This window comes from Cyprinus carpio, unplaced genomic scaffold (assembly GCF_018340385.1).
Source record: "Cyprinus carpio isolate SPL01 unplaced genomic scaffold, ASM1834038v1 S000006707, whole genome shotgun sequence".
Taxonomy (NCBI): domain Eukaryota; kingdom Metazoa; phylum Chordata; class Actinopteri; order Cypriniformes; family Cyprinidae; genus Cyprinus; species Cyprinus carpio.
The window spans coordinates 7,112-19,846 of NW_024879316.1; the positions used below are offsets into that span (position 1 = coordinate 7,112).

The window sequence follows — 12,735 nt, forward strand, 5'->3', positions numbered from 1 at the left end:
TATGTATATATATATATAAACATTTATATATCATAGAGTTGTTTGGGGTGGGTAAATTAAATTAAATGCAATCTGCAGTGACGTCACATTCAAGGCGCATTTTGGCCTGAGGTGTACATATGACGTAGACTCACTCTCTCGGTCAAAATCGAGGGGTCGAGGGTCTGTCCATATAAACTTTCCTCATCCACTTCATGAAGTGGAACACATTTCAAAATGGCAGCAGGGATTCCCCTGAGGGGAAGTGTGTAGGGAAGTTTGCGAGTGTACGTCTAAAAGCGAAGTGGAACACAGTGGAGTCTTGCAGACTCTACTAATGAGCTGATGAGTTGAATCAGGTGTGCTGAATGAGGGAGTCATACAAAATATGCAGCTCCCCTGATGGTTTTTGTTTACTGCTCTGGGTATCAGCTTACTGCTTTTCTACCGTGTGACATAATTATTGTGACAATCTTAATTCATGAAGATACTTACTACGAGCCAGAATCAGCTCCTCTTCTTCTGTCTTCATGTTTTTGTGGGTTTTCATCAGGTTGCAGCATTCCAGGAAGACCTTGACACACCCTTCTCCATCAATGATGTACGTGGCTCTTCGTTCACAGGTGTAGCCAAATTTATTATTTCTCATTCCATCAACACAACACTGCTTCAGTTCACCAGGGTATTTACCAGCTGAGAAGACAATGTTAGTGTAGAACAATGAGGGGAGTATGAGAACACGAGGAAAACTACTGGGTGGAAAAGCAAAGTTCCTTCAAAAGTGAACAGTGACCTACAAAGTTAAAGGTTCAGGATCTACAATACAGCAAAACTGCCCTGAAGATCCTTTTTGATTTGAATTGTTAGAGTAAAATCTGAGTAAAGTCTAGCTTCTCACCCAGTGTACTAGTGATCTGCAGGAGACTCTCTGATCTTCGTTTTCTCTTTGCAGGTATGGTACATTCAGGCACTACAGGACAAATAATTAGAATAAATTAGCATACTGAAAATGTATTTAATAAACTTAATACACTTGATTATGTTTATTATATTTATTTAGTAAACTTAATCAAGTGTATTCCAAAATGGTTGCTTGTCCATTTTTAAGTTTGCTTTTTGAATTATTTATTTATTGAGTGAGTGATCACCTCTGTGCATTGGTACTGCAAAAAAAAAAAAAAAAAAATGTTGATTATACATTTAAATAAATTTCTCAGTAATTAAGTATTTCAGCAAAACAAAAGCTGATCTCTAGAGATCATCTCTATGCAATGATCACGATTGTTTATTGGTTTTATTTTTAGGCCAGTTTACAATGGGAAGAATACATGTCTCATCCCTCATTTTTACGGGGTACATACTGAAGGCATTGTAAGAAAAGTGTGCATGCAGAACATTTCAGGTTTTGAACATTTCCAGCAACCATCCAGAATTTCCTAACAACCACATAGCTAGCTATATATTCTGACCTTCAAACTATTTTAAATTGTATAACAAGATTTTGTCAAGCGAACATACAGTTTGTCTATCAAACTTTTCAATTTAGTTAATATGAGATTCTTACCAAATCTGCTATCAGTTGTGATTGGGATTTTGTATTGATTCCTGATTTTGAATTTCATGGCATTACTATTACTAATTCTGCCAAAGGATTGTCCTGGAGGATGGCACCCTACTTGTAGCCTTCTCTTCTCTTCTCTTCTCTTCTCTTCTCTTCTCTTCTCTTCTCTTCTCTTCTCTTCTCTTCTGTGGATGTTGCTGAAGCAGCTGACACTCATATTGCCTATATAATAGTTGTCCTCTAACCTCCAGGTCAAAATGTGCAATAATCTCGCATCTGATCCCGTCCCACCTTCTACAGGAGATCTCACTAACATTGCTACCTGCTCTGATTTACATTATCAACACATCTCTCACTACTGGCAAATTTCCCAATGCATTTAAGAAGGCTTGGGTAACCACACTGCTTAAAAGAGATCCAAAAGAGTTGCGATCAATCAGCACTTTACTTTTCTCTCATAGAATGACCAGTGGCAGCTGGTGGAAAATCTTGTAGGTATAGGGCTATGCCACATCCAATAATTTTAGCGAACATGCCAATGTGATTTTATGCTAAACCGTTTAAGAAAAAAATTAAGAAAACATATTAAGACTTAAAATATTTTGAAAGCTTAAAATATACTTTACATACAGATAAATGTTGTACCAAGTTCAGGATTAAGTTTAAGGATGGTTTTCCTAGCTTTTTTCAAGGTAAATTAAAAATACTTTCGTTGCACTGTATACATACATCATGTATGTATACAGTGCAACAACAAAAACTGTGAGGGGAAAAAATCTGTGCATTTTGCATGTCTCCCTTGTTTAACACATCTGATTCAGATCATTAGCTCATTAGAAAAGAGCTCCATGAGCTAAACTGATGCTGCATCCCAATGTGCCTAGTGAAACAGTTTTTACTGGTGTAAATGTTCATTATTAGTAACCCCTTTATCTTAACCTCTCTACTTAACCATCAGTCGCACATATCTGCTATGTTTTTAGTTCTTTTAACGCTTTTTATTTGTGTTTGTAGTTCTGAACCGAATCCTCCACCAAAGCGCAATGGACTGTGGTATATATTAGCCGTTAGAGTGTGCACGGATCCACTCTTCAAAAATCTACCTGAAATAGACCATCCGGTGACTTTTGGCATACTTTTTTCAACATACTATGCTTTTGGGACACATTCTAATCTCACATACTGTTTAAGATGGATAGTATGAACACTGTGACACAGGGTCAGTTTGTCAGATAAAGGGAGACATATTAAACAGTTTGGGAAACAACAACCAAAGGGAGACAACAACCAGTTTGGCTTCAAAAGCGGGCAATCCACAAAGAGTCCTCCCTACTCTCTATTACTGAAACTCTTCAACTGGCAAGAGCAAACTCAAAATCATCTGTCCTTGTCCAACTGGACCTGTTTGCTGCCTGCAGGCTTAAGATTTTTGTTAAACGGATGATCAAATCTACGAAAAAGTCACATAGATTTTCATTGAAGGGGTCAAAACGTTTGTACAATAAGACTAATAATCAGTAGTGTAGTATAGGTGTTTTTTTTTTTGTTTTTTTTTCTCCCATCCTCATACCCACCCATCCCAGAGCAGCACCTCATAAGCACTACCACACTTACTAAACGGGGTCTATGCTTACTTTTATTTTTAGGAGCACTTGTGCTGCTAATTAAAAAATAATTAAAAATTAGGAGCACAGAAAAAAATTGAGGAGCACAAGGATAACAAATTATCCTTCCCATTTACAAAGTAATACTGGACTCCTTAAAGTGATTTACAGGGGTATTTTTTTTTTCTCCAAATTTTATTCAAAAGTATGTTATCTTTTATGTCAAATTCAAAAGTGTATTTTTATAATTTTTTTTTTTTTTTTTATTTCTAATTAAACGATGGAATAAGAATAAGTTACCCACCCAGAGGTGGCAAAGAAAACAAAATTCATTTGCACCACAGAGGTGGCACAGAAGAACACAGAAGTGGCATGCAGGTACATTTACAGACATTTAATGAGGCTCAGAGGTTGCATGAGTGCACTTAATAAATTCATGTTGAGAATAATGTTCAAATATAAAATATTGAGTATAGAAATATTCAATGATTTAAATAACTGAAATGATAGGCTTACTTTAAAAATGAAACTAAAACTGCCATTAGGTGGCGGCAAGTTACTGATTTTATCACTGAATCATTCACTCAGTTGATTTGTTCAAGTGGCTGATTCATTCAGGAACAAAGCACGTGACTGTCTTTATAAATGGATAATTGAATTGACTCTTGAAATGATTCATTTAAAAACAGATTCATTCATAAACAAAACAACACTGTCTTTGAATGGAGATGTGCAGCTGCTCAGAGTTTGTTTGAAACTATTTTAGTTGACAAAATAGAGCAAAATCAGGGAATACTGTTATAGTCAGACAAGTAACTTAATATTAACTTTTTGTTCATTGGAATCACTCATTGTTCTTACATGGCAACATGCCCCTGTTGTCACAGTTAGGCTACGTTAATGATAACGTATATGCTACTTTGACGTACCAGGTAATGCTACGATAGCATCAGCCTCGTTTTCTGTACTGCATAGGATAATATCAGCCTTATCTGGCTCATTTTCTGTTGTTTCTATAATGTTAACGTTCCTGTCATCTGTTTACAGTGTCACCCAAAGCAGCAGCAGCTTCAGGGGCAGGCTTATAAATACAGAGTGTAATCATTTCATATCTTCTTTAGTGATTCACATTAGTTAATTTCAAGTTTGCACACTCAATGCTGCGCAACAGTTGCACAATGGCAATAGTCGTCAAAAGAAACACAGCGTGATTATCAAAAAGTCGGTGCTTCGCAACACAGACAGGGTGAATTTATGAATGAACGTGTGAAAGGTCTGTCACAAAACAATGTTGTTACGTATCTGCACGCTTTTTTAAGTGGGTATACGCAAATCCTTAACCTTTCCTAGTGGGTTTACGGCGTATACCTGAGTATCACGTAGACTACACCACTGCTTATAATGTATTTAAACTATCACTAGCAAAGTTTAATGACTATCCGGGGACAACATGCTAAATCATGCAAGCAACATACTAATAACATTAAAACATCCTAACAACATGCAAATCATGCTAACAATGTGCTAGCAACATGTTAAAATAAAACATGCTAAACCATGCTAACAATGTGCTATCAACATCTATCTAAACTTTCAAACTTCAGGCTCTTTCTTCTTTAAACTTTCAGGTTAGGCTTTTTCAAGACCACCTCAAAGTTTGTTCACAAACTTTACTGATGGTCTCAGGTCTTATGTTGTATGTTAACCACACCATTCCGTGCCGATCTGGGCCAGGCGGCAAAGATATGGTTTCATTTTCCACTGTGAGGCTGATAACAGAGCCATCAAATGCGTAAGCCGTTGCCTTGGTAACACAGGTGTTAGTGTACATACAATACGCGTGTATATACAGTTTGAGATGTAAATAGTGATTGCGTTATGGAGGATGACCAAATATTTCTGTTTATTTCGCTCAAAGAGCATGCTTGGCCAGCTACAGAGTAGCTAGACAACAGACAAGTGATTATCAGTCCTGAGTGGCGATGTCATATGCATTCTGAAACATCAGACCTGTTCACCAGTGTTGGTTCCTCCTGCACCGTTGGACACAAACATCAGACCTGCATCAGTGAAAACCATACTGTCCCTCCACCTCCTGCTGTACGGCGATTGTCATGCTTCTCTATGGCGTCCCAGATCTAGAGCAACAAAGCCATTTATAAACCAGTCTCAAGTGTTCCGAAGTGACTGTTGAGATGCTGATAGATATCCTTCACCTTTGTCTGAGTGAGTCTGTTCTTATTGAGCACAGCCTTGTCAACCACCACCAGACCAACTTTAGCTCCAGGATCTCCAGTTATCTGCAGCTTGACCTCATCTCCTGTGTCATAGCTCTTCCCAGACTTCTCTTTCACCTTAAGCTGGAGCTGTTATTAAAACAAGACATGCTGTTTCAGAAAAACAGACCTAGTTGTTTGACAAATCAACTTTTTTGTGATTTTTGACCCACCGTTCCCATGCACGTGTCCTTCACATCGACCCAGACTGAATCAGACACCACCTCAGACGAGCCCACAAGGTAATAAGCCACAAAGCGGAAGGGCGGCACCATGTCTTTGGTTACAGTCAGGGCACAGAGCCACTAGAGATTGTCCTTTCCTCTTAAACCTGTCAACTTTTACAATCTGACCTTTACTCAAGATCTGAAAATGAGACAAACAAGTTAACAGGATTTAAGTGAGTGAGTGACGTGACATGTGCCTTGTGAGTGAGTGACGGTTCAGTGCCTCCCCCTTGGGGCTCACTGATTGCTTTACTGACTACTTGAATTTCTGTATGGATATTGTTGTTCCCACAAAAACTGTAAATTGCCCTTAACCTGTCTACATAGAGGGGAACAGTGTGGAGGTGGTCAGGTCTTACAAGTACCCTGGGGCTGCTGCTGGGCGAGAGATTGGACTGGACAGAAAACATTGATGCCATCTATAGAAAAGGGCAAAGCAGGCTCTATTTTCTGAGGAGGCTGAGGTCCTTCAACATCTGACAGAAACTACTGCTGATGTTTTACCAGTCTGTTTTTGCCAGTGTCCTCTTATACTCCATGGTATGCTGGGGCTGCTGCTCCAAGAAGAGGGACACCATTCAGTTGGACAGGCCGGTGAGGAAGGCTGGCTCTGTGGTGGGCACAGAGCTAGACACCTGGTATCGGTGGCAGGGAGGAGGACCTTGAACAGACTGCTGGCCATTATGGATAATCCCCATCACCCTGTGCACAATACCTCCTTCATGTAGAGGAGCCTATTCAGTGGTCCACTGCTGTCACTTACCTGTTCCACAAACAGGCTGATGAGATCATTTGTCCCCCATGACAAAGGCTGTACAATGCCTCAAACAGAAGGAGAGGTGGAACAGACTTTTGGCCATGATTATCTAGGAATTTCAGGAACGCTGATTACAGGATGCATTAGCCTTCTGGCACAGCTTCCCAGCTTCCCCCTACATTCACTTCCCCCACCGACAATCCCTGCCGGTACCAAGACTCAAACCCACAACCTTTGGGTTACAAGTCAGACTCTCTAACTATTAGACCACGATTGCCCTAGATGATGCATACAGATTCAAACACAGGTTGAGTGTAGTGATCAATATTGACATAATCAATAAATACTTTTGCGGTGCAGCTGAATAAAAAATAATGTAATCTTTACCATGTATGTGTAGTCTTGATCTTTGAATCCTGGACTTTGTCCAGTGTTTAGATTCACTGATATTGCATCACCGATCTGAAGCTCTGCAGCATCAATGCCGATGTGCAGGTAGTTTTTAGAGCCGCCTTTGGTCTCGTAGGCCTGAGCTGTCATCTTCCTCACTGCCTGCTGTTCATCTTTTAATTGTGGATCTTTGGTCTTTGCCTGGAAAGAATAAATTGTTTTCTGATGTTCTTTGTACAATATGCTCTGATTATTTAATATCTGTTAATTGACCTATTCTCCACTAGATCACCAGTGAAACTGACTGAGCATCAGTGCTGTTATGATGGCAGGTCTTACAGTGATCTCCAGTGTTGGAGATCCTCGGTCGATGACAGTAACGCCATATGCCATTGGCTCTTGTTCGACCTCTGACCTCTTCAGGATTGACCTCCACTTCCACATTCTCAGCAGGTGTTTGGTCAGGATTTGTTACATAGACCTTTTGTAGAACCCAGACCAAAAATTATTGAAATTGTTCCACAATTTCTACAACCATTCTCAGCTTTCTAGTTGACAGGGGCTTTAACTGTAAAACTGTAAAAAAAACATTTGACTGTACTGCTTTTAAACTGTTTTTCTATGTAAACGACACTCGTATCTCACTGCTTTTCAGCTTCTCGTACATGAGTGCCACTTCCTTTTACAGAATAGAGTTTAATGTGTAAATCAGCTACCGAGACAGTGAAGGGCATCCCAGGTTTGAAGAACTGTGGTGTTTTTCTGAAGTGGATGGTGTACGGTGACGTCACAATCTGAATGCCTCTCCTTTCTGCTTCCACCATTTCACTGCCTGAAACACACGATTAGCTTCTCATACAATCACACAGGTGCAGGTAAACATCTGCATACAGATCTGTTGAGTCTTACCACTTTCTGTTAATAGACTGACTGAAACATAGATTGATCGTCCAACCAGCTGGTTAATGTTTGGAAAGGTCTTAGTGATCATCTGATTAGTCAGTTCTGCAGTACCCTCTCCTTCCATGATCTATTCATATATGAGAAACACAGCAACATCAGTCTACAAGATACGATAAAAAGCTATTTAACTTCTTATTTAAACTGTCCTTCAGGTGAGGAGAAATTATATCGATCCCATCAGGCGAGATGTTTAATGTCTCTCACCTGAACTTTTTGCAGAGATGTAGGAATACTAGTTTTCTTCTCTTCTTCCATCACACCAAACACCACAAACGCATTTCCATCCACCTTCTGTCCAAACAGGTACCTGTAAAAGCACATCCAATCTCTGCTGTAAAACTGAATGGTGACGCCAACTGTCCCTGATCCACATCCACTTCATTACATAGAAAAAAGAGCAGCTTGTACTTTTAATGTTCCGAAGAAGATGGAAAGGAGCCATTTAACTTCAAACTGACCATTAAAATTTACTTTTGGTATAACCTGATGATGTCAGATTGATTCAGTCATATCAGTGTGCTCACACATTAAAGATTTATTTTGAATACAAGGAAGCATAATATATTTTGTCTTACTTGGCTTCAATGTCGACTGTCAGACTCTGATCACGCACATAGAAGAATGACTTACTGGGCTTTAATTTGACTTATTAACTTAAAATTCAAACAAAAAAAACAAAAAAATAAAATAAAAAAAAAAAAAAAATAAAAAAAAAATTATCGTATTCTTACACAACAAGAGTTCAGGAGCATAGAATCCCTACCAGCGACCACCAAATTGTCCCTATCAATATTTTTTGATCAAACAATTAAATATATATGTATATGTTTTTATAATTTCAGACACATCTGGAATATGTCATACCACTGATATTACCTAAGAAGTTAAAGTATGTATGCTTTCAAGGATGCACATTCAATATATGGGCAGTTGCACACAGAATGAGAAGCACAGCACCACGTCTAGGACCACTCACAGGTATTGCACCCAGTTCAAGAAAGCAGTCCAAAAAAGGTAATTTCCAAAATTAACAAAGTTGCGTCAATCAGTTTTGAAGTACGTTGTTTGACAAAACAGAGTAAATGGAGAGAGAAAGCACAACATGTATGGCTATCAGCTCTCTATATATAATAGCATATACAGACAGAAAGACAAACGTTGTGCTGAAAGATGCACGATACACAATCTTCCAGCCTGTAGGATGAAGTCATTATGTACATTCACAATAATTTGGGACAAATATAATGTGATTTTATGGAAAACTACACTCTAAATAATTCTGGGTTGTTTCAACACAACTTTGGGTGAAATATGGTCTAATCAAGCTGTTGGATTATTATAATTTTTCTTTATTAATTTTTAACCCAAAAGTTAGGTTAGTTCATATTTGACCCAAAGTTGGGTTGAAACAACTCAGCATTTTTAAGAGTGTATGTCATGTTATTAAACTGAATGTACAAAGCAAACTGTTAACTAAAATATCCACAAAATAAAATGAATGTACAAAGCAAACTGTTAACTAAAATATCCACAAAATAATAGCTTATATATATACATTTAAAAACAACATGGAAATAAGAGTGCGCAGTTTATGTGTGAATCAGATGCGGGTGAAAGTTGTGTTCGTTACTAGAGCAACTAGAGTTTTTTTTTTTTTTTTTCAGAATCATCCTGGGTCACAGATCTTACCATATTCTTTGACCTCAAAATCTGCAGTAAACGTCTTCTGAGGAGTGTTTGTGAACCATGTGACCACCTTCCAGATCCCAGAGCTGAACACACCCAGAAACATACACATGTCTGATTTCATGACATAACAGTCCGTGAAAAGAGTGATTTTTTTTTATTTTTTTTTTTATAAATTACTAGATATTGTTCTGATTAATATAAGTTTGGTCAGTTCACTCAAGTTGTGTACCTTCAGTCCTGATAGCATTTTACGCACCTGGTAACCTCTGGGATGGCATATTTTCCTGACTTTATCCCTTTGACTATAAATAACTTCTCTGATGAAACTGTGATGCCTTGTGGATTCTTCAAAAACAGAAATCAGCATGAACACTGCAGAGATCACCAGTGTAATGATGCTCATTACAGCTCATGAATGAGTGTGTGTGTGTTTGTTAAAAAACAGTATTTACCATGATTTCCACTGTGATTCCAGACTCATTGCGTGGTGTCATGTCAGGTGTCAGAGAAAAAATCCTGTAAAGAACTGCAAAAGAAGTAAAAAGCTAAAACTGAATATGAGTTCTGATGGTTTTATTTTGATAAAAGCAGCAACATGTTAAAAAGTTCACATTGTGCATTAATGCACTCTATATTGGTCATGTTTTCGGCACTTAATCGTACCTGTGCTAACAGGTGTGTAGATGGGCTTGTCTGTTTGTACAAATATATATCCAGTCTGGAATGAGAGCAGGACCACTTTCTCCAGAGTGACGGATGGAAACTGAGCTTGTAGATATACATACTGCTTCTCCAGAGGATCGTCAGAGAAGAAGTTTTGATCATCAGGAATCTAAATGACAGATAATTAATTAGACCTTTGCAAATTTTGAATAAAACAAAAAAGCATTTTACAATTAACAAACTAAAATTTTATGACTGTAGATGACGAATTACACATACTGTAAGATTACAGTCATGGCCAAAAGTTTTGTGCAAAGTTTGCTGCTTAAGCTGTTGTGGTGTTCATTCACATTGTTTCTAGATTATTGTGGAGAGTGATCAGATGCATTTTAAATAATTGCTTAAACTTCATTGGCCAAAAAATGAACTTTTCATAAAAAACTACTTTCACATTTTTTTGATCCTGACGCAAAATGACCAGCTAACATTAATTGACTAATCATATCATCAGCACATGTGAAAGTGTGAATGAATACCAGTCAGGTAAAATCACTATCATACTAAATAGATTGTGAGAGCAGACTGAATGCTATAAAAGGAGGGAAGAAGCACTTCCAATCACGTGTTCTTGTTGTCATGGTACCTCCAAAGAAAACACTTGCCAAGCCCTCATCGCTTTGCATCACAAAATGGGCCTCACATGCAAGGAAATTACTACAGAATATAGGCACCTGAAAGAACCATTTACCGGAATCCTCAAGAACTTCAAACAGAAGAGCTGTTCGACTGGCAGTGAAGAAGTATTCAGGACGTCCCAGAGTGTCCATTAGGTGCCAGGCCGTCTCCTCCTGATGAGTCAGCTACAGAATGGTGTCCTCCATCATTGCAGAGCTTGCTCATGGCACGGCAGCATGTTGGTGTGGAAGCAGCTTCTGTACAGACAGTGAGGCCAAGGCCTGGTGTCAGAAGGGCAGCAAAGACGGCACCAATTCCCTCTCCACAGAAAAACGTCAAGGACAGACTGAAATTCTGCAGGAAGTACAGGATCAGAATGGACAGCAGAAGATACTGGTGCAAAAGTTATTTTCGCTGATGAAGCTCCCTTCCAACTGTTTTGGAAATTGGGACATCTGGAAAATTGATTGTTTCAGCAGAAGAAACAAATGTGAACTCTACCATGAGTCGGTGGTTTGTGGCCAACAGTGAAGCATCCTTAGACTCATCCATGTGTGGGGTTGCTTTTTCAACCAAGGGAGTGGGCTCATCTCACAATGTGCCAAAAACACTGCCAAAGAGAATTGTATAAAGAATTGTATCAACACGTCCTGCAAGAGCGACTTTATTCTTTCTTCCACGATCCATTGAGCAATTTGGTGATGATCCGTGGGCAAATTTTCCAGCAGGATGGAGCACACATGTCACAAAGCAAGAGTGATAAAGAAGGGCTGTGAAGATCATTAACACTGAAATTTTGGATCCCGTCGCAGCAACTCCCTGCGATCTCAATCCATAGAGAACCTGTGGTCAGTCTCGAACGGTAAGTGGACAGCAGAAGCCCACAAATGTGATCAACTCTGAGAACTAATAAGGCAAGAATGGATCGACATCAGTCAGAATTTGGCCCAGAAGCTAATATCCTGCATGCCAGAGCAAATTGCAGAGGTTNTTCAGTCAGTTTAAATAAAGAACTGCTCTCTGAGCTTTTTGTCACTTTAATCAGACTGAATAACCTATTTTGCACTACAATCATTTTATCTGCACTGTTTGTTTACTTAACTGGTTTGCACTCTATCGGCCATGTGCCTTGTGCTGCTTTATTTAACTTTATTTAATTTATTATTATTATTTTTTTTTTTTACATGCCCTTAGTTGTATTTTATATTTAATCTGTATCTATCTGTATTTTTATGCACCAAGGGTTGGAGAGTAACACAGTTTCAATTCTCTGTATGCATGTACTGTACATGTGGAAGAATTCACAATAAAGCAGACTTGACTCGACTTGACTTTAAAACTTATGATATGCTTATCATTGTTTTTCAGTATATCATAGAAACATGTGGAACAATAATCTACAAATACTGATGTGATATTCAGTTAAGCTTCATATAGCCATTCACAAAATTGGTGTGATATTCAGTTAAGCTTCATATAGTGAAAGTATGTCAAAGTGGTGTCACCTTTATATCTGTAAATAACTGGTACTTGTCTGCAGTCAGTCTCACTGATTTAGACAGTATCTCCACATTTTTGGTTGGGAAGTTCTTTACAGATATCCTCACATTCAGATATTGTTCAGAGTAATTGTAAGCCTCCAAAAAGATGTTCTCTGAGGAACCCACCCTCAGCAGATTAGGAGCTGACAGAATATACCTAAGGAGATCAAATCAGAGTGTTTGAGAACAGATCTGTCAGTGAATCCATGAACAAACAGTGTGTGTGATACTCACAGCGGGTCAGTGAGGAGAGCAGAACAACAGTCAGAAACAGCAGCTTCACCTCCATCCTGACTGTCTGTGTGTTTCTTCCTGTGAGCGTCTGTGAAGCTGCAGCAGCTCAGATTTATACCCGCCTCCACCTCCCTCAGAGTCCAAACTGATAACTCTCTCAGTCTGTTTGTTTGCAT

At 38.7% G+C, this 12,735-nt stretch overlaps 1 pseudogene; it reads right to left on the reverse strand.

Moving 5' to 3' along the window:
- The window catches only part of LOC122144526, a 16,444-nt pseudogene extending 3,709 nt beyond the window's left edge, over nt 1–12,735 (reverse strand).